This window comes from Triturus cristatus, chromosome 3_1, assembly GCF_964204655.1.
Source record: "Triturus cristatus chromosome 3_1, aTriCri1.1, whole genome shotgun sequence".
NCBI lineage: Eukaryota > Metazoa > Chordata > Amphibia > Caudata > Salamandridae > Triturus > Triturus cristatus.
In genome coordinates this window covers 1,034,970,124-1,034,993,177 of record NC_140583.1, presented here as the reverse complement: position 1 = coordinate 1,034,993,177, position 23,054 = coordinate 1,034,970,124, and the positions used below count along the sequence as shown (strand labels likewise).

At 46.0% G+C, this 23,054-nt stretch overlaps 1 protein-coding gene across 3 annotated transcripts in view; it reads right to left on the bottom strand.

Annotated features, from left to right (window-relative positions):
• Nucleotides 1-23,054, bottom strand: part of ZRANB3 (zinc finger RANBP2-type containing 3) — a 615,617-nt gene that overhangs the window by 28,096 nt on the left and 564,467 nt on the right. The gene's annotated exons all lie outside the window — the stretch shown is intronic.

Genomic DNA, 23,054 nt, shown 5'->3' with positions numbered 1-23,054 from the left:
AAGTATATATACACCAAGCACTAGAAGACACTTACTGGCATACTGAAACAAAAGATGATTTTATTACAAACATCTGGGTTAGGTGGAACCAAAGAAGCACTGGCCATCAGGCCCTCACAGGGATCACCCAAAAGTAAATGGTGTGGTGCATTGTGAGAAGTGTAGTCCAGCTTTCACTGAAGTTTCAAGTCGCCAACTCACTCCCCTGGACCTCCAGACGTCAACGTTTCTCTTAGTTACTTTTACAAGTCCAGTAACTGACCCCTTTACTTGACGCTGCATTAAGAAAGCACTTCACAAGACCTACGAGGAAGTCAGTAATGACCCCGCTCTTGTGTATTTGCATCCACTTTCTGGTGGCATCGTCTATATGGTAAAAGCAGCTTGGGTGCAACTCCTGTTTAAAGACCACTGACAGCCAGAACAACCACTGCACCCAGACTCCACGGGCCAGGTAAAATTGAACTGACTGTTGGGCCCTGGTCCTGGGACCCCAAAGACCTCTACCCTGCGAGGGTACAACGTAACTTGACCCCTAACTGACCGATTGTCCCTAACGAGTTTTCCAATTTACCACAATGTTAAATGTCTGCACTGTTTAATAGATTTATTTTCTAATGCATTAAAAATCTATAGCTCCAGTTATATGTATGTTATTTATTTAGTTCGTTTTGGTGTATAAATTTACATTAAAATATACTGTTATATAAATTGATGTTGGATTTTTCTCAGGTGTTGTCTATTCCTTTTGAACCCTACGGTACAGTAAAATACTCAACACGTGTTCCTCCACTAATGCCGGACTGCTCTTTGCCACACTACCAGAACTGAGCTAAGGATTATTGTTGTGAATCCAAGGATCATACTTGAGGCATTGTGATAGTATGGTTTGGTAAAGGTACCCACCCATATCACATAATATTCCACTTTCCTACAGGTAATTTTCCCTTTACAGGAGGAGATCCAAATGTTAGGCCATGCTGACGATGCCATTTCCTTCCATTAATTGGACCTGCTGAGTAGTCGATGTGTTGATCTCTTTTCAAATGAGGTGTGGTTTGGGTTTAAAACAAAAAATGATTTTTTTGAGGCTACATGTCCTAATATTTAGAATTTCTGTAGCAGGGCTGAAGTAGAAATATAGCCCAGTTTCCTTAAAGCTGATTTAAACTTGCGGAAGCTGTAGAAGTCTGTGTTGGGAAGATTATGTTTCAGTTGTAATTCAATAAAATGGACAGGGTTATTCCTGGTACCCAGGTCTTAAATTAAAGTGATTCCCATTGTTGCCCAACTTTCCCCCAAAAATAGGGAGGCATCAATCTTGATGTGTTTTTTCAACCACAGGGAAGCAGATTCCGATTTATGTATTTTTAATATCAGTTTCTTATCTAGTGTGCAGAGAGTATCTCATGTAAGTGTTCCCTATTATGACGCTTAATATTGTATATTGTGATTAATACGCACAAGGGGAGAGGTGGAGACAGAGCTTTCTCAATCTAAAGCCAGGAAGGAGAATCCAGGCTAGTCGAAGACAACCATCATGCGCTTTGTCTGGCAAGAAATGTCAATTGATATTGATTGTCTGGGAGTATAATTTCTGTATTTTCTTGAGCCAGTTGAAGTGTTTTTTGAAGGATAGTCTTGCTTTCTATCCTACTAAAGAAAATCGGACTGAAGGTTCTCAATCATTTAGCAGAAAGCGTTTGAGAATTATAACGGCAGCATACATGTTGAGAAGTTAATAAGTGGCGTCATGAACAAATCTAATGGTTTCTAATTTTACCCTCCAGGTAATACATTTTGGAGCCCATTGTAGTAGTACATCTTTTACTTTGGATAAAGTTTTGTTTACTTTAGTGATAGTGCATCCTTAATATCTCTCCCAAACTAAATACCTAGATAATACAGTGCTTTATTTTGCCATTTCAAACATGTAGTTTGAGTAACAAAGAGAAAGTAATGGCGATTGAGAGGGAAAACTTCCATTTTATTTTTATCATGGGAGTATCCTGAAACCTTGACATATTCAGCTCATGTTTCTAGAATGTGGGGAAGTGCACTTCAAATTCCTCTGAAAAAATGAGACCATTGTTGGCATTTGCTGCTACGTTCAATAGATAGAGGGGTTCCATAGATAATAAGCATCGGAGGTGTAAGAGGGGACGGCCTTGTCGCGTGCCATGGTTTAACTTAAAGGGCTTTGAGAGAGAAACATTTATTCTAACTGATGCCTGAGGATTGGACTAAAGGGCTAATGCTGTTCAGATGAAATCATCCCCCAAGTCACATTTATTGAGAGTGGCTCTAAGAAAGGATTAGGAAATACTATCAAAAGCCTTTTCTGCGCACAGGTTTGGACATTGATGAGAAGACGTCTCCTCTAGACCTAACTCACAAAACATCGCCTCTGAAAACCTAATGGACTACCCATACTAGTACACCACCACTGAACTTAAGCTCCACCAATCAGTTCCACACAGATTTACTGGAAAGAGACAAGAGCTGACTCAATGCTGAATAAAGTGCCCGCCTGGGAAAGTCCAAAACCATCAGATAAAGCTTGCAAAATAAAAACAGAAAGACAATGACTTACCCATTACAACAGAAGTTCAGGAGGAGATCTGATAACTACTCAAGTACAAAGGCCCCCCTCCCTCACCCTCCTAGGCCAAATATGACTGCCCCTCTGTTCCCAACCACAGTCTTTATACAATTACAAGAATGGATGGTCCCACTACTCGCCATATTTTTTTAATGTATTTAGCAGTATGCAAGATTTGCACACCCTTTACTAAATTTGATAATCGTACCCTTTTAAAAAGGACTTACAAGTGAGCCAAAATCCTATAATCCAATCAGTATAATTGACAACACCTATAAATTATATTCTAAAAATGGTCTTAAAGACAGTAGAAGACTAAGTTGACAAGCAGAGGAGAGGGGGCGTTAGGTGGCGCACTTGCAAGACGGCCGCACTTGAGTGAGGCTCCTGCTGCTCGGCGCATTGATCTGCCCAAAAACCCTGTCCATATATTGACTACGGCCGAATGCCTGCAGTAACGAAGTGTTCACACACCCGTGCAGCGATACCGAAAGTTTCACGCTAGCAGCACGTCGCTGACTGCTGCTATATCATCGCTGGAGGAACGGTGTTGTGCTGGACTCGGCCTCCTGGAACTACGACCTGGTGGACTTGCTCACGCAAGCGCCGCGGTGCCCATGAGGTGCCTATGCCTCACAACTGTCGCGCATAGTGAGCTCGGCACTAACGGCGGTGGCGGTGAGTGCGTGGACTTCCCATCCCTAATCCTCAATATTGGAACTGCCTCCCCTCCTACCAGCAGCGATAGAGGGGTCCTGCAAAAACTCTCTTCCTCGCTGCCGCCATCCAGCTGCCCTCGCAGGCCTGGGGCCGCTGTCATCTACCCGGGGCCCGGGATCAGCCATACATAATAGCACATCGCCGCCTGTGGGGAGGCGAATGCCGGGGGGTACACAGACTTCAGCCCAAGTAACTGCACCACTGCGGCGGCGTCAAAGGAGGGATGGCAGAACGGCAGCGCAAGCTATCCACGCGCCAGGGGTGCACACAACACGCTGGAATCTGCACAAAAAATGAGACGGACCCCCCGGTGCCTAGCGCTCCATTAATAGAACAGCTGCTTTAGGAGCCCTTGACTCACTCATGGCGTCGACTCATTAGAGAGCGAGTCACCACTACCACTTTTACCATAGTTCTCTCCCACCTGGCCCAACAAACCTGTCCAGAAGACTGCAACTGCCGAGTGATTGAAGCGACTACCCTTCGGTGCAGCGACACGGTGTATCGCTGCTGGAGGTGCACTGCGATCTGTTGCCGCAACGCTGCCTGGCGCTGCGTGAGCCGAAGCTCCCTAGCGCTTTACTCTGGTAGATGCTCTTCCGCGCGCGCCGCAGCGTCCACAGGACAACTGGGCCTCACGTCCAGCATGATCGGCGGCTGCGGTGAGTGTGCCCCCCATCCCACCCCCAGTATCTCATCAGGACTGCCTTTCATCAAATTGTAGTGGCGGGGGGATCCCACAACTGCTGTCACCTCTCTACCATCCCAGAGTGCGCTGAGCTACTCCCGACATCCAAGGACTTGGGAACAGTTCTAAACAACTAGCACCAGCGCATACATCCCGGCCCCTGGACCAGCGCCACTACAGAACCGCAGACGGAAAGCCAACGATACGGCATCGCAAGTCACCCAAGCAACAGAGACGGTCCCCCGCAGCCCACTGAAGGCCCCACATCAGCGTTTAGTCACACCAGAGCCTACCGCACAGACAGGAGGACCAACGCTGTGAGAACCCGGTATATCTTATCCTCCTGGCGGCAACACCTTGTAGACCAGGCCCCCCTTGCTATCTCTACCACGCCACACTCTTGCCTTAGGACTACAGCAATACATCTCTCGTCGCCTGCAGCGCCTGCCACTATGCCGCTGTCGCGGGGAGCTCACCTGACGCAGTGAGACATTTTAGTACGGATACAGTCAGTGTACAAACTTAATGAAGACTGAAGACCTATATCCTGAAAACAAGGGCAATCGACAAAGGAAGCAACCCGAGCAAGGCCAGCCCCACTGAACGGGCGAACTTGACTCAGGAGCTCATCCTTCTCCAAGGCCACCAGATGTCCCAGCTATATGTTTAGGTTAGCCTATTATTGCAATCAACAAAGCCTATTATTGCAATCAACAAACAAAAACTAGGGCAATCACACATTATTTTAAAGGCATTTCACAAACAAGAAAAGAGCAATATCAACAATTAGAATTATAGTAAATTATCTGCAGTGTGGGGTGTGTGAGGTGATTGCTAGCAGGGAACATAGGTTACTAGAAACTGACAAATCTGTGAATTCTATTTTCGACGACTAACCCGCTGCTTCACTTAATGGTCTTTGCAAGTGAAGTGTTGCAATTATCTCCAGAATGACCCTTATCTCTTTCTGAGCCTGTACTGGCGAAGACAGTGTACTTAACAAGGTTTCGCATTTCTGTTCAGATTGAGATTCCGGAGAATACTGATGACTGAAAAACGCTTCTATTGTGTTATACTGTTGTTTCACCCAAGTCTAAGCATCTTGAAGGTCCATGAAGAAGTGTGCACGCTGGTCCCCAATGATTATAAGTTTGGAAGGAAAGATGGGGGCATATTTGAGGCTTCGCTTTCTCAGTTTATTTGTTATGCTCATGGAAGAGGCCCTTTGCTGCTGTACTACTAAAGTATAATAATGAAATATTATTACTTTGGAGGCCTTAATGGCGTGAGAACCCTTCATTCTGACAGCTTGAAATATGGTGTCTAGATCCCTGTATTTCAAAATGTTTGCAACTATGGGTCTAGGTGGGGCTTTCTAGTGGTGGTCTCCTCTCCAGGACCCAATGGACTCGCTGAACAATAAAGCAAGGAAAGAGTCTCCAAAGAGAGACATAAGTTTTGACCCAGGGTTCTATAAATATCCTTCTGTTTGGTCCTTTAGCATTCCCATTCCCAGTTAGACCTAAGTTATTCCTCCCAACTCTTCCTTCAGCATCCTCAGCCACCTCTTTTAAAACCTCATCCGATCTGTAAGACCTTGCATCAAATCCGGAGCCTGGGGGAGCAGGTCCAGTGGTACACTTTTCTTATGCTGCAATTTTCTTTGAATTTAGGCTGATATTTTCTAAGCAAACACAAGGCCTATGACTAAGGAATCAATCTAATTTTTAATTTTTAAAGGCAATTATTGTGTCCCTGATTGCATTCACAACTTGTCAAGCTTGCCATGGGCACCTCCTTCAGGGTCAGGGTCTGAAAAAAAGGGAGTGTTCAACCAAAACACCTGGAGCAGTCATCGTTAGTTCATACATCATTGTAGCCCCCTGAGCTATCTTGCCCACACCTTTGATCCTACTCAAACGGGACAAGGAATGGACATAAATGTAGCCTTGTTAATGGGAGGCCTGCCGGGGTGTAGTTTTGTTACGCGGAACTCCGCGAAATGACAAAAAACTCAACCGATTTCGTAAGTGGCGGAGTGTAGTGCAAACTGCTGTTCGCACTGGTCTTCCTGCCGCTCGGGTAGAAATTCTACCCGAGCGGCAGCTCGCGCTGGCAAACTGACCATTTGCGAGTGTGGAAAAAACTGCTGCACTACGCAAAGTGGAGTTTTCTGCACTCTGAGAGCTCTGCTGAGTGCGGAGTGCAGAAAACTCTGCAAACCTTACGAACGGAGCGGAGTTCACCACCCAGGCCTGGACAACACTTTAAATGGAGACAGTCAGTAGAGACACCCCATAGGAGACACTGGAGATAAGGGAGCAGGAGTAACTTTTCCTGTTGTCAATTTTAACCCAAGGGCTGCTACAGGAAGGGACACCAGAAGGAAAATGTTATTTAGCCTGTGAGCATCTGTTTGTGGCATGTAGTATTGTAGAATCCCATGGTTTCCATACTTCTGCCATCTAGTGTTAGGTCCAGATGTGTGCACGTTGTTTTTCTTCAAAGTCGTCTTTCGAGTCAAGAGGTAGAGTGACTCCTTCTCTTGGTGATAATGGACATGGGCATTGACTCCATTGTTAGATTGTTTTTCCGCAAGCCGGGTGAGAATGGAGTCTGAAAATAAGTGATAAGCAAATAGATGCCAATGAATATAAGAAGTAAAAATAAACTACAACAGCCACAGGTATCCGGGGAGGAGGGTGAGTATATGTGAATCTACAGCACTACATGCCATGAACAGAAGCTTACAGGTAGGCAACATTTTCCACTCGAGGCATGTTAGGCTGTAGACACACATGCTTTGCACAGACTGTCAGTCAATCCTCCTCAAAAGTGGTGGCTAGCCTGTGGGTGTGGCAGTTATTTGGAAAAGTGTATATATCAGTGCTTGACCTACATTAGCTTGTTAACATGCTACACCATCCACACAGTAGTGATTATTGAAAGTGGGTGGTGTATACCATGTAGCTGCTTTACATGTCAGCTATTGGAATGTTTTCTAGGAAGGCCTTAGAAGCTGCTTTTTTTCTAGTAGAGTTTGCTCTAAGAGGGGTAGGTAGAGTTCTTTTGGCCTTAGCATAACATGTTTGAATACACTGAACTATCTTTAGGATAATGCCTGATTTGGATATGCACTTTCCTTTATGAGATGGTGAGAAAGCAACAAAAACCTGTTGAGCCTTTCTAAAGGTTTTTGTTCTATCAAAGCAGTAGAGAAGGGCTCTTTTGACATCTAATGTATGTAGAGCCCTTTCTGCTACAGAGTCTAGTTGTGGGGGAAAAAAAGAGGTAACTCGATTGAATGAGGTGGAAATATGAGACTACCTCTGGAAGGAATTTGGGGTTGGTGCACAGGAAAACCCTGTCTCTGTGGAGTTGGAAGAATGGTTCTTCCAAGTTTAAAGTTCACTAACACGTCTGAGTGTGGTAATAGAGATTTAAAATGTCACTTTTCCAGGAGGGAAATTGAAGGAGGGCAGAGCAGGTGTGATGGGGCTCACATGAAGGACCCAGGAGTCATGTAAGGAAAATGTTCAGATTTCATGAGGGACCACATAAGAAGAAATGTATCTGCTCTGTCCATTACATTGTAAATGATCTTTTTATATGATGGGGTCTTAGGGTTGCTCTCCCATTCTGTCTGTTGGCGATGTGATCACAAGTCCTGTGATATTGTCCATATTTTGCTGGACTGTCCCACCATACACTCCTTCTGGATGTCAGTAAAGTCTACGCTCCAGGAATCTATGGATTTGCCCTCACCACTTCCAGACCCCCTAGTTGTCCTCCATGACTTATCGGTCCTTCCAGAATTGATCCGTCATGCTTGTGGAAAGCTAGTCACTGCCCAAATCTGTATTTTGTGACAATGGCGCTCTCCACAATTGCCGTCACATATGGAATGGCTTGGGAGATGTACAAGACTGCATCATATTAAAAGATCATTTACAATTTAAAGGACAAAGCAGATACTTTTCTTCTTATATGGTCCCTCTTTTTGCATCTTTCCTCATAGTTCACTTAGACTTTGGCTTATTCCTCATTACCATCATTGTACTCACTACTCCCCCACCTCCCCCTCCGTTCTCCTTTTCCCTTCTTTTCTGTATTTCTTCCCTTCCTCTTTTTACATTCTTTCTTCTATGGCTTAGTCTATCACTCCTCTCTTCCCTTTTCTATTTCTCTTAAATATTACATATAAGTATTGCTTGCTATTGGTGCATATATCATAATCAACGTTTATATCTATATGGGTATAAGTTGGACTTGCATGTCGCTGTATTTGCTGATATTGCTCAATTCTTAATTTTACCAACTAAATAATTGATACCAAAAACAAAAGATTTCAAGAGGGTGCCAGAGGGACCCGTGCTGTAATTTCTCTTTTGAGACCTTCCATGAAGGCCTTAATTACTGGGATTTTGAAGATAGGCAGCTACTGCGGTCAAATGTAACCTTATGGAGGTGAATGCTAGGCCAGAGATCTGTAAATGAAGAAAGTAACAATGTTTTGTATTGTTGCATTAAAAGGATCAATTGGTTTGGAGTGACAACAGGAGATAAACCTCTTCCATTGGGCCACCTAAAATGCTTGAGTGGTAGGTCTACAGGCTTCCTTGAGAATGGACATGCACTTAGGTGGAGACTAAGGCATCCGAATTCTATGACCTCAAACGTCAGATCACTAGGTTGAGAAATTTGGAATCTGGATGCCTGAATTCTCCATGCTTCCGAGTGAGAAGGTCCGGTCTGCTGGGGAGCTTCTCATACAGAACTACAAAGAGGTCTAGTAAAGTTGTGAACCAGGGGTGGCGAGCGATGTAGGAGCTACTAATATGAGCGTAAGAGACATTTGTCGGAGTCTCTGAATCACTAATAGAGGGAGAGGAGGAAAAGTAAAGGCGAATGTCCTAACCAATTCATCCATAGTGCATTGCTGCTGGATTTTGGCTGTGGGAACTGGAGGCAAAGTTTTGGCATTTGGCGTGGTCTGCGGTTGAGAACATACCTACTTGAGGGAACACCCATTAGCAGAAGTATTGGAGGAGGATTTGTGGGTGGAGTTCCCACTCGTGGACTTGTTGCCACGTCCTGCTGAGGAGATAGGTAAAATTGTTGTCTGTTCCTGGAAGGTTCTCCGCTAACAGGTGGATGTTGTGACGGAGAGCCCAGCGCGGAATGGTTTGAGATAGGTGAGACAGCTGTGGAGAAGGTGTACTCCTTTGTTTCTGAAGGTAGTACATGGCTGTCACATTGTGTTGATCAGCTGAGGTAGGAACACTTTTAATTATAGGTGAAGAGATACAAGCTCTAGGTAGTTGATGTGGGGACCCAGGTATTTTGTCTCCCAAAGGCCCCATACTGTGAGATCCTGTACGTGCACACTCCACCCAGTCTGTTGTGACAGTGATGTGGGGAACAGGGTTGAGGAATGTCTGCCCCTGCAATAGGTTGCTGGTGTACCACCACTGCAGAGAGTGATTAGAGTGGCGGCCGATCACACTAGATCTTCCCAGTGACCATGTGGCTGAGACTCCTGTTGAGCCAAACATTCCTGCAACGGACGCATGTGGAGTTGTGCATGAGGTACTTTGGCGATGCAGGAGGCCATCATGCCTAAAATGCGCATAACTGTCCTGACTATAAGCTGATGATTTGATTGAAACAGGAATTAGCGCCTTGAAAGACTGAATCATTGCAGAATTGGATAGGCTAGGCCTATTTCTGTGTTTAAAAGAGCCTCTAGGTAAGCTTGGATCTGTAGATGTTGGAAGTGGGACCTGGTGGAATTGATGATGAACGCTAAGCAATGAATCACATCTATTGTGCTCCAATTGTGGTTTTGACACTGTTTATGGGTGTCGGCTTTGATAAGTCAATTGTGCACCTATGCGAAAACGTGAAATTTTTGTCTGCATGGTGCTCGGTGAATAGGCGAGTTGCAGTAGTCACTCTAGAAGGTAGGAATTTGAATTGACAGTGTTTGCTGCCTACCACAAACCTGGGATACTGGTGATGCGCCAGGTGCAAATAGGCATCCTTTAGGTCTTGTGTAGCCAAACAGTCGCCTTGCTGGAGAAGTGGGATTATATTGTGCAGGTTTACCATGTGGAAGTGCTCTGACAGGATGTATTCGTTTAGAGGCCTGAGGTCTAGAATAGGACTTAAGGAGCCATCCTTTTTGGGTATTAGGAAGTATAGTGAGTACACTCCTCTACCTTGCTAATGTATAGGGATGGGTTCTATAGCTCCTTTGAGGAGGAGAGAGCTGACCTCCTCTCTGAGTAGTGTTTGATGTCCCAGTGATAGTTTGTGTTTGTGAGGTGGAATGTTGGGAGGTGCGGTAATAAGCTCCAAACAATATTCAGGTTGAATAATGTCGAACACCCACTGGTGTGAAGTGACGGTTTGCCATGTAGGTAGAAACATTTGTAATCATCCCCAGACAGATGCTACATGTTCTGGAGGTAAAAGAGGGAAGTCATTGTTTGGTGGTAGTTGTAGCTCCTTTTGGGGAACTACCCTTGCCTCTACTTCTCGAGTTATCGCCTCTGTCTGATCCTCAAAAATAACCCTGGGGGAGGTGTGCTGTCTCTGGGTGCATTGGTTGGAGGTGAAGGTGTCAGAAGAGGCTGCTTTTGAACCTTCACTGTAGGTGAGGCAGAGAAAGCAGCCAAAAGGAGCCGGTGTTTGTAGAGCCCCCATTGCTTTTGTCATCTGTGACCTTTTTAATATTTTCTAAGCTTTGGTCCACCTGGAGGTGAGATGCTCTTTGACAAATGGCATGTTCAGCACATTTTGCTGAACCTCTGGTTTAAAATCAGAAATACGGAGCCATGCATGCCTATGTAAGAGAATGCGGATATTTATTCCCCGGGCTGCATTGTCAGCTGTGTCTATGGCATACCGAATTGAAGTGTCTGAAATTAACTTGCATTCAGAAACAAGTTCCTGACCCTGTTTTTTTGTGCTCATCGGGCAGTTATTGGCGAAGAGCCTCCATCTCACCCCAAAGAGCACGGTCGTACCTTGTAAGAAGGTCCATGAGTTGGCAATATGCCAATGGTTGGTTGATTGCGTCGTAACCCTCTTGCCCACCGCATCAATTCTATTACTTTCTTTATTGGGCGGCGGGGCATCTCCGCTAGCCTGGGAATTGCCGGCTTCCAGGCAGTAGTTATTACTAAGGAGTAGGGTGGAAGTTGGCCCTGAATGTAGATGAGGTCAGATAGGGAGGCCTTATACTTTTTATTCACCCTTGATGTTATGACACTAGCTTGAATAGGGACTTTAAAAATGCCTGCAGTATGCCTAAGCATGCCCTTGAGCATTGGGAGGTTTTGTGTGGACCGGTGTGTGGAAGAAAGGAGTTCGAATAGGAAATCCTCTACTGGAGAGAGACAGCTCTTGCCATAAATTCCTGGTATAATGTAGATTCATCAGAAGAGGCAGGTCGGGCAGGATAGAGAAGGGGGTCTGTGTACCCTGGCAGATCTAAGTCATAGGCATCCCAGGGGTCGTTATGTGGAGGAATGCCAAAGGTGTCCTGTCCCCCACCATGTCCTGCTTTGTAAGATTGTGCAGATCCCAGAGGTGAAATGTCAAGTGGGTCCCTTGCAGAATGAGGTGGGGGCGGTGAAGTTGGGATAGGTAGTGGTGATGGTGGTGCAAGAAGTAACAGACTGGTGGCCTTCTTTCGAGTTTTGGCAGGAACTAGAGTGTCCAGAGCCTCTTTTAGGTGGGAGAGGAGCCAGTGCTGTAGGGCGGGCAAGAATCCAACCCGTATGAGGGTGGATAACAATTTGTTTTTGCCTGGAGTCCAGTTGTTCTTGCAGTCGATGAAGAATCGGCTCCAAAGGTTTGCTGGAATCGCGTTTTGAAATTGGCTTGGAAATGTTCAGATCCGGAAGTGGTTTTGGTACTGAAGCAAAGGAAGTCCATATTTATTTTCGGCTCAGCCCCAAAAGGTGGTCTGAGACCGAGGTGGTCGATGTGGAGCTTTTGGTTTGCAAAACGTTTTGGGCGGCCAGCTAGAAGGCAGTTCAAAGCAGTTGCTTGGTGCTGATCATGGGCAGAAGGCAGTGGTTGAATGAGAGCCTCTGTATGGTGTCCCAGAGGGGTTGAATATCTTTTAGCCGAAGGCTGATCGTAATAGTGTGGAGGAGGTACCGTACTCACAGACTGTTGAGCAGGTGTTACATCCTACCTTTCAAGGTTGACCTCAAGGTTGGATCTGGAGCTGCCTTCAATGGAAAAAGCCTATTCGTCTGATGCCGATTGTGGGTGCTCTTCTTCCAGAACATCACCATAAAAAAAAAGGTCTGGTGTGTCTTCTAAGTTCCTCTGCGACCTCTCGAGCTATAGTGCGCGATGGCCTTAAAGAGTTTTCTTGGAACGGAAGGCGTGGCAGGTGTCGCAAACGGCCTCGCTGTGTTCTGGTGACAGACAAAGATTGCAGACCTAATGTAAGTCGGTCCGAGGATACTTCGCATGACAGCGAAGACAATAATGCAAAGACGTCCGTCCCATCACCAGCAAGGCATTTTTAAGTGATGCGATGGAGACTAAAGGAGGTCCAGAAGGGCGAAGCGTTGGAGTCGCTGTGGTCGAGGAGATCTTGGCTCGATCGAAAAGTGTATACATCGATATGCGAAGGAAATTGGAAAAGTGATTGAAGACAACACAAACCAAAGAGAAGGTAGTGAGCGAACCAAAAAGAGCACCGTAACAGAGTCAACCCAGAGGGCAGGCACACAAATCCGAGCCCTACGGCGGAAAGAAGACAATCTAACTATAGAGTCGATGCCCATGTGCATTTTCAGAGTCGCTTTACCTTGTGACTCGAAAGACTTCGAAGGAAAATAACTTGCACACACCCAGACCCAATACAAGATGGCAGGAGTATGCAAAGCACGTGTATCTACATCCACACATGCCTCAAACACAATTTTACAACCATAGGCCATTCAATAGTGTCAGGTCTGGGTCCTCCAAAAAAAGCTCCCAGTGTTGTCAGCATCAGGAAAAATGTCCTACACTGAAACAAGGACATGTGGTTGCTGGCCCTCAATACACCCTATGGCCACACAAGGATAATTGTTAAAAAATCAAGGGCAGGCATGAGCAGCCACATTAGTCATATGAAAGCAGGCTCTTGATGCAAAACAAAGTCTGTCCATGTTGTCTGTCAATGATGTAAGAGTGCCTAGTCTCCTGTGTCCCCCTTCCCCTTTAAAGGAATAAAGGAGGGCCACGAAGAGTGAGGACATAAACAGTGTGAGTATCACCAGTGTGGCGAACCAAGTCTAGGTGTTTTAGGATAGAGGGCAAGTGCCACTTAATGGCCAGGAAGAGGAAGGAACACCCCGCCACATGGCAGCTACTCCCTCCTCATCACTCATGGCCCAATGGCAGCTGACCCTAATCACCACACCCACATGGCACCCAGGGGGTGTGAGGGGAAGTCTTAGGACAGGAAGGAGGTCAGAACGGTAGCATCAATGGGAATTAAGGCCACATACAGCGACTCTCCTGCTAGGCCCTGCCCAGGGACCAACAGGACCAGATCAGGCCTGCGGTCCTACTCTCTCAATAGGGCCAATTGGGCCAGAACTCGACTGGTGTCCGAGGTACAGTCCAATGGCAATAGCTTCCTCATCCCCTCCAGAGCATAGCAGGTTAAGTGTGCTACCCCTACCATGCTTCGGGTTCCTGCATCTGGAATACCAGCCCTTACCACGCCCTGGGAAGGCCTTTTTGTGGTCAGTTACTGCGTGGCTGGCTGTGCTTACCACTGCTGCTGCACAGGTCTTACTCATCAACCTCATGGTGTCTCTGACCCCAGGTAACAGGTAACATCAGGCAGCCAGGATTGCACTAAGCCGAATGATGGAGGATAAAGGCAGCTCAACTCAGCATTCACTTAGAGGGCATCCGCAATCTTGAACTCTTAGGCACTCTCCTTGAAGCAGGTATGGATATCATAAGCTTATAATCAGTAGAGGAGCTTACAATCACTGATCATCTTTAGTGGGGCGCACAGGTGGATGATCAAGAGCACACGTTATAATAAGAACCTTGCAAGATCCCACTTAGCACTGGATGGGAGATGGAGTGAAAGGGACTAATTTGAGTACTTGGAAGATGATGGCTAGGAAGCACCACATAGTGGAGTATGAGATTCATGCTATGTCTGATAGGGTGTAAAAAGAATCTTGTGATCAACAGTGTTAAGCTGCAGGGTGTGGCTTGCCATGAAGAGAAATGAAAGCAGTCTTAAGAGGCTCCACCAAACCGATCCCGATAACCCCTGCATAAATCCAGTCAGCATCCGCTGAAACTGTAGATTTAATGTAACTGAGAGCCTTAGATACTCACTTACCAGCAAACCCAATGAGAAGCCTCGGCCCACTCGGTAAGCCGCAGAGTCCGAAGCAGCGAAGATAGGCCCGAAAGCTGCTCGAGTGGCAGATTCCGGTGCCATGTACTTGACGTCAAGGAGCGGAGCACGAACCGTAAGTCCTGAGAGGTGGCGCCTAGGCCTGACCAGCCAATATCGCTGCGATATTGAGATACTGCAGGGAGAAGACCAGACCGGGATTATCAGCGTCACCCTGAGCCCAGATCGGCAAAACCAGCGGAGGAGGAAGGATCGTGCAAGGTCTCAGCAAAAGATATCGGGTCACGCCCTAATGTCAAATACCGGGCCCGGAGACAGGGTATGCTCAGCCACTAGCAGAGACAGCCGGCGCAATGGTACAGGATCCGGGCAGAGGAGATCGTGCCACAACCCAAGGTTAATTACTGGGCCCAAGGACACGACAGGTCTGGTCAGCAGTAGAGTGAGACAGACGCCGGTGAAGTGGGCTGTGAAGCACCGACATACGCCAGAGGGGTGACTGGCTTTTGAACAAGTACCCTACCCGAGAGGCAAGTGGAGTGCTCTGATCCCAGTGAGCGGGTGTAGGCCTCAGACTCTGGGATCAGCTCACCCCAAGTAAGGGGAGAGATTAGACGAAGGAGGGATACCGCCTCAGGGAAGCCAGACAGGGGTGAGTTACTGGCAGGAACCCAACAGGCCACCAGGAACGCAGTGTGCGCCTGTGCAGGTGGCAGCGAGTATTGCTGGGGGCACTGTGGGAAGTATCTCCTACTACCTAGGAAGAGGTGGAAAAGAAGGCAGATTTGCCAGGTGCGTATCCAGTAGGCAGAAGGGGGCCCCCGAAGCGGCCAACAGACCAAACTAGATTAGTATGCGCTGCCCTGGAAAAAGGCGACCAGTCACGCATCGTAGACAGTCACGGACCTCAACCAGACAGCACCAATGGCGACAGCAGACCTTACCCTGCAGGATCTAACAGCAGAGTTGCAAGGAATAAGATCGGACCTAGTGGAGAAAATAGACACCGTGACCGTGGAGGTCTCCTTGATTAGGGAAGACCTGAGAAATATGGGTGCACGAGTGAAGGAGGCGGAAGAAACTACAAACTCCCTGGAGGCGGACACAAAGACACTCAAGGGAAAAGTCCAAGAACTCATTGCTGTAAGCAGGACTCTAGAGGTGAAGCTGGAAGATCAGGAAGGGTGCTCGTGTCAGAATAACATTGGCATCATTGGAGTCCCTGAAAGAGTAGAAGGGCCAGTAGTGGACATGTTCTAGAAGACCTCATACTAAAAAAGCTCAAGCCGAAAGGGCTGTCCAACTACTTTTCAGTGGAAAGAGCCCACGGAGTCCTGGGCACCCGACCACGACCTGGAACCCCACTGCAGCCCATTATCGCCCGGATCTTCAACTGCCAGTATAGGGACGTGATACTGCAGGCCGCCCGTAATGAACCGCCGCTCAAGATAGACAACGTGGATGACACCTTCTTCCCGGATTTCAACATGAAGGTGCAGCAAGCCCGAATGACCTTCCTTGAGGTCAAGAAAGCCATGAGAGCTAGAGAGGTAAAGTATACCATGCTATTTCCATCAATGCTTTGAGTAAGAGCAGAAGGCAAGATATTAAGATTCACCATCCCGGCAGAGGCCTGGTACTGGCTCGATGGATGACAAATAGTGGGAAAGGCACAAGGCACGAATAGAAGCCGCAGTGGTGAGAAGAATCAAGTGCTAAATGAGTCAGTAGATACTCTCCGACAATCCCCTCAGCGTGGCAGACACTCATCAAGCCCGGATGAATGAAGTCGGAAACGGGACCAGTGATAAGTAACGAAGACCAGTGAGACAGCCATCGGATGTGTAAAGAACGATGACAACATCCTACCATCGGAGATGTTCACTGTAGACTGACTTTGGACACCCAGATAAAATCTTAAACTTATGTCTTTCATGGGAAGTTATGGATCAGACTGTATGCGGAACTAAGGGGCCATACCTCCATATGCTAAATGACACAAAAATCTTATAATAGTAAGGGGGTGTGGGGATTCGGCAAATAAGTGAAGGAACCTAGGGTTCAAGCACGCCCAATGTTTGAAAGTTTAGTTATGGGGAGACAGGCGCTCTACAGAGTTGGGGGTGGGAGGTTCAAAGCCTACCGTGCAGGATAGCTGGGGGTGGGGGGGTAGTTACTAGACCTGGGAATAGTAAGTTGTATGTTGAGGGTTCAATATGATAGAGGCCTAGACTTAACACGCAGTAATGGGAGATCCGGGAAGGGGGGTCTAGGGGGGAGAGGGGTCACACACCCCAACACATCACTACGGCAGCAATAGCAGCTCTACTTCGGACCCTATTAAATAGAATTGATGCACTCGCACATCATTAATGTACACTCGCCTACATCACCTGCTATGCCCAACCCTGTAGTAGGTAGAGACCTGGTAGTCATGACCTGGAAAGTGAATGGATTGGGACATAAAATCAAACGCACGAAAGTGATGCAATATATTAAGCGGCATGCTCCGGACGTAGTTCTTCTACAGGAAACACACTTAATGGGTAATACGTGTAAAGCCCTAGATAGATTTGGATACAAACTAATAGCGCACTCTGGATTCACCACTGAGTTCAGGAGTGTGGGTATATTAGCCAGAACTACACTACCATTTACACCCAACAGGACATAGAAATATAGACTGTGCAGATTTGTAGCCATCACTGGGACGTGGGAGGGTCGGGACCTCAACCTTTGCTCGTTTTAAGGTACCGCCTAGAATGCACTTGGACACCTTGCCAGAGCTAGGTAAACTGCTCCTAGAATTCCCAAACGGAGTGCTGGTGCTGGACGGAGACCTCAATGCACTAATGGACCCATAAAGAGATAGACTGACGAATGTGGGAAGAGAGGTAGGAACTGAGGCATTGAAGGCTTTTACAGAAGCCCTGAGACTAACTGATTTATGGCGTGAACACAACCCGCTGGCTAGACAGTACACCTATTTCTCAGCACCACATGGAGGGGACTCCAGATTAGATTATTTACTAACACCTACTGATACGGCGGAGAGGTTCCAAGGAGCGATGCATAAGGCGAGAGGCATATCAGATCATTCACCGATCGAGGTAAAACTGCTGGGGGCCACGAGAACGAATGCACTACCGCCCCAAATAGATCTGCGACTCCTTAAAGATAAATTGATGATGAGCAACATTTGTGAAAAGACCAAACATTACTTTCAGGATAATCAGGGGACGGTAGACTCACCATGTGTTCTGTGGGAAGCCCATAAAGCAGTAATAAGGGGACACGCACAGGCCCTAAAAGGGGGACAGAAGAAAGTGCGGCAACTCCAATACGAAGCGTTTGAGATGGAGCTTAACAGTCTAGAGGCAGCTGTTGTGCAGTCAGGCGAACCAAACCCGCAGACCAATCATATAATCCCTCTCAAGCAGCAGATGATGCGAGATATTGCAGAAGGGAAAGCTAGGGACTATGCGCAACCGACTTAGAGGCGATTGTACGAAATAGGGGGAGAAAGCTACTAAACTGGTGGCATGGCTGGAGAATAGGGACAAGGCTAGGAATTGGGTACTTAAAATAGCAGGCCCAAAGGGTGAAACCTATGAGACGGGGGGGGGGCGTTTATAGCGGCTGTTTTTGCAATGTGCTATGAACAGATATACTAATCCTCATCAACAAGAACTAAAACAGACTGGGTAGAATTCTTAAAAGATTCCACACTCCCCATGTTAACACAAGATGATTGAGAAGATTTAGATCAAGACGTCACCACAGAGGAATTCTGCGGTGCGATCAGGGCTCTGCAGTCTGGGAAGGCGGCTGTCCCCAATGGTCTACCGACTGAGCGGTACAAAGGGGTTGAGACGCTGGTAGCCCCACACATGCTGATTAGGTTTAATGAGTCATTGGAGCGAGGCGACTTACCAGAAGACCAAAGGCAGGCAACAATTGTGGTTATCCCGAAACCGGGCAAACCACTGGAAGACTGCTCCTCGTATGGACCAATCTCATCGTTTAATACTGAGACAAAGGTCCTGGACAAGATTTTAGCAACCCTGACCAATATGGGTTCATGCCACACCGGAGTCCTAGATTGAACTTGCAGCAACTTAATGGAGTCCTACATGCGACTAAGTGTGAGCCGGGGGAGGATGCCGTGTTGCTGTCACTGGACGCACGTATGGCATTTGACAGTATTGAATGGAGATATCGGTTTGCGGCACTCGAGCGATTTTGTTTTGGACCTAAATTCCGAGCCTGGGTACAGCTGCTATATACAGAGCCACTGGCCAGGGTGAGGGTGAATGGCATGATATCCAGGCAATTAACGCTGCGCAAGGGTACGAGGCAAGGATGCCCACTCTCGCCAATGCTCTTCACCATAGCATTAGAGCCCTTGGCGGAGTGGATTAGAAGGGACCCACTAGTAAGGGGAATAATGATCGGGGAGAATGGGAGGAAAAGATCTTATTATAGGCAGACAATATAATCCTATATGCCACGAAACCCAGATATACAATACATTGTATATTGCACATCTTCCATCCGTTTGGTGGATACTCCGGCTACCAGATTAACTGGGATAAGTCTCTAGTGTTTTCACTGACGGGTGATACACTGGATATGCCACCCAGTTGACAAGCTATAATGGTCACAGACAAATTTGAATACTTAGGCTTAAGTGGTATCACGGACGGAGACAGAGTTCATAGACAACAGAGGCTACAGAAAGATATTCAACACTGGAGAACATTACCACTCTCGCTAGTAGGAAGAGCGGCTCTTTTCAAAATGATGGTGTTGCTACGACTACTATACGTTCTCCAGAACACTCCATATAAAATTCCAGTTAAATTCTTCCGTAAAATAGATTTGGAAGTGAGACAGCTATTATTGGCTGGAGGGAACTCCAGGAAAGCGCTTCACAAACTACAATGGGGAGTCAATGAGGGAGGACTAGCGGTCCCAGATATCCGAAAGTAGTATTGGGCCGCACAACTGGTCACGGTTAACAACTGTGTTTATGCGGGGAGGGAGAAACCAGCATATCGAATAGACCATCATTCAATGGGACAGAAAGGGTACCTGGGTGCACTGTATGGTAGGGAATTAACAAACAAGCTACCTAAACATACCCAAGCGACAGTACAAATCTAGAGGGAGACAACAAAGTCTCTTGGAAGGGAAGGCAAACTAACAGAACGTTCCCCACTGTGGTGTAGGGATCTCCTTGGGGAAGTGCGCGGACTGCCGGGTTTTCGAGCATGGGTGTTACTGAGCATAGAATATTTAGGGAATGTTTGGAAAGGGCAAACAATGCTGGAGTTCCCCAGAATGCAGGCAGATTATCAAATGCCAGATACTGAACAATACCGATACATACAAATGAAACATGCCTTGAGAGCACATATTAGACCAGGAGACCACATACCAGAATATATACCACTAGAAGATAGAATACTTCTAGACCCAATAAAGGCCAAAGGCATCTCCATCATATATAAGAAAATAATGAATAACACCCCTGGCCCCTAGTAGCAATGGAAGGTGAGGTGGGGATCCTGGATGAAGATGACTAGGAGGAGGCAATACAGAGCCCCAGGAAAGTGACCATAAGAGCGCAATTTCGTCTTATACAACTTAGTATTGTTCATAGGTCCTACACAACCAGAACAAGACTATACCGAATGAGTAAATGCACCTCAATCAATTTTATGAGGGGATGTGGGGAAGAGGGTACCTTATTCCACACCCTGTGGAGCTGCCCAGCGATACTTAGATATTGGACCAGGGTCAAGCAGGTAATGATAGCAGGGGTGGGGCAGTTGGTTCCGATGGATGCAAGATGGCATATATTATGTGTCACTGGTGAGGCTAAGTGGCAAATATACACCAAGTTGTGGTTACTGTTAGCATATGTCGTCACACTGAGGAATGTAGCCAGGGCCTGGGGGTCAGTACAAACACCCAATGTATCAGACTGGGAGAATAAGCTTGATTGGTGTTGTGCTGCTGAAAAAGTGTTGTATCAAAGCCGAGTTTGTCCCGAGAAATGGGGTAAAGTATGGGATAAGTGGGTGGAGTACAGAGGGACCTTAGATATAGTAGCGGGGTAGTAGACACAAGATGCAGGGAACTAGTGGGATGCAATCAAAACCAACTGTTATTGAATTGAATTGCCAACTAAGGTAGATCGTGGGAAGTGATAGGGTGAGCCAAGCGATGTTCCGGCCTGGAAGATGGACCCAATATATTGAATGTTATTACACTGTGATGTTTTGCTATGCAGATGTAAGTTCAATAAAAAGATTTTTTTTTAAAAATCTGTGTTAAGCTGCACATCGATTTTGTGGTACCAGTAGGCACGTCATATTTAAGGATTTCATTTCAGATTTCAAGATGGCTACAACCTGACAACTGTGAGTTGAAAAGATGACGATTGACAGGGTGTGTTTGGAATTAGGATACAAGACTTGGCATATGGCTAGGATGTTGATGGACCCTTAGTTTTTGCTGCCAGCAGAGGGGGGGGGGGGGGGGGGGGATATTTATTTTTTAGTGCCAGTGTGTATCAGCCTTGGTTGAGCAAAACAAATATTGTACCTTCATTCTAAGACTGGCTTAGGAAGTGTGTTATGGGAGACGGCAAGGTATCTATACACTCTTCGAGATACTATGGTGGTGCCTGATGAGATGCTCAAACAGACTTCCTTAAATTGGGGCTTGGTCCACGAAGGAAAATAGGGTTAACAGCTTGCTAAAATTGTGATAGCCATTTTGGTAGGTGATTTATTAGTAGAGTTTACTGTTCTGCTGAATAATCTAGATTTGTGTAAATTTCTTGATGGGGATTGTAGGTCATTCATCATAGAATTGTTGCAAAGCTTTTGCTTTGGGTTATTTTCAAACACACATTAAAGAATGGGAGTGAATTTGGAGGAATTTTCATGGATGGTGGGTTTAGTGGTAAAGGGTTCTTTGATGCAGAGAAGATGGCTTGTGATGCTGGGTAGAGTGAACTTGTTAGGATAATCTGTATTAACCCATCTAATCTTACAATCTGTAGCTCTAGAGAAACACAAATGATTTAGTTCCTATTATGGTCAGGAATAATCTTAATTTTTTTAACCTGATGCACTGTAGAAAAACATAAGCTATTCACTTTAGTGACCGATGTGTCATTAGCCCTAATACGCACACTTTGAATTTTAGTATGCCATTTCCCATAGGCCAGAATGTAGACATTTTTGATCAGCAAAAGGCTGGTTCACAGACAAAGCCCAAATTCATGCCCAGTGACATCAAACAATAATCTCTAATAGTTAGCCTAAGCTACTGATGTTTGACAGATGGAAAAGAAAACTTTTTTCTTCACAGTGACATCATGGATTGCTAAGAATGCCTCCCCCTAAAGGGTAAAAGTTACTTGAAATCTAGCTCTTCTTTTTTGGGAATTTAGACTACATTCCTGAACACTGAATATTGCCACCTATGCATACGAGCAGGTACGTTTTAAGGCATGGGCAAAGTGGGCTCTGGGCCAGGGCCCCAGCCTTTCAGAAGTTGCGGAGGTCCTGATAAGAGACAGCTCTGTTAGCTAAAAACAAAACCTCATACTTGAGAAATAGGAGGGGGTCAAAGAGATTATTTGTAGTAACATTAGTGAGCTGCTGCTGTGTTACAATATTGAAACCACAGCTTTAGAATTTGAATGAGTGTGCCTGTGCACTGATAGTGACCTGGCCAAAAAGGGCATTAAAGAGCTCAAATCGGATCATAAATCCAAAGCTGTTCTGAACATGGGCCCCAAAATATGTTCGCCCCCAAAATCCTTAAAATGTCATTGCATACGAGTCCAAAACTCTTTCCATAGGACCATCTATTTTTATATAAACGTATCTTTATATGTAAATGCATATATTTGGAAAATATGAAAGCCAATTAAATCCTGAAACTGATGATGTAGAGGAGGCAACTTCCAAATTTTCCCATTGATTCTTTAAACTGAAAAGTAGGCAAATACAAGCAGTACATCCTTACAGACAGAAAAACAGAACTGTGCTTTTAGGCCCCAAGCGGACCAAGAAATCTGAGAAACGCCTCTTTGGAAGATAGCCGTCAATTCCTTTGTAAAATTGAATAAGGCAGTAGGATCTAAGGCCACATTGCTGACTTTCCTTGTGAAGTCCATGAATGTGGACTAAACCGAGCATTTCTGTAAAAGGCAAGCCAATAAATAACTTTTTTTCTATCTGGCTTAAGACCTGTAAGTATAAAACATAAGTGATCCCTAGAAATGCAATGGCAATATTGGTTTGCTCTTACATTGACATCTAATGAGGCACTGACTTGTTTGGAAACAAGCATGTCCTCGATCACCACCTCCAAGGAGTTCAGAGGTTCTGCCTGGTTCTTCGTGCAAGACTTTCAGAATTGTTCTTACCATCTCCCATAGAGGCTGCGCCTTTTAAAGAGTTTTGGTAGGAGTGCTACTGATCTGCCTGTTTACTGCATATTTTTCACAGCTATCTGGAAGCACATACAATCTTATGGAGGCTATTCAGCATTTCCATACTGCCAAGACAATGAAGGAATCATCTGATACGTCTGACTAAAAAGTCAGGGACTCCCAT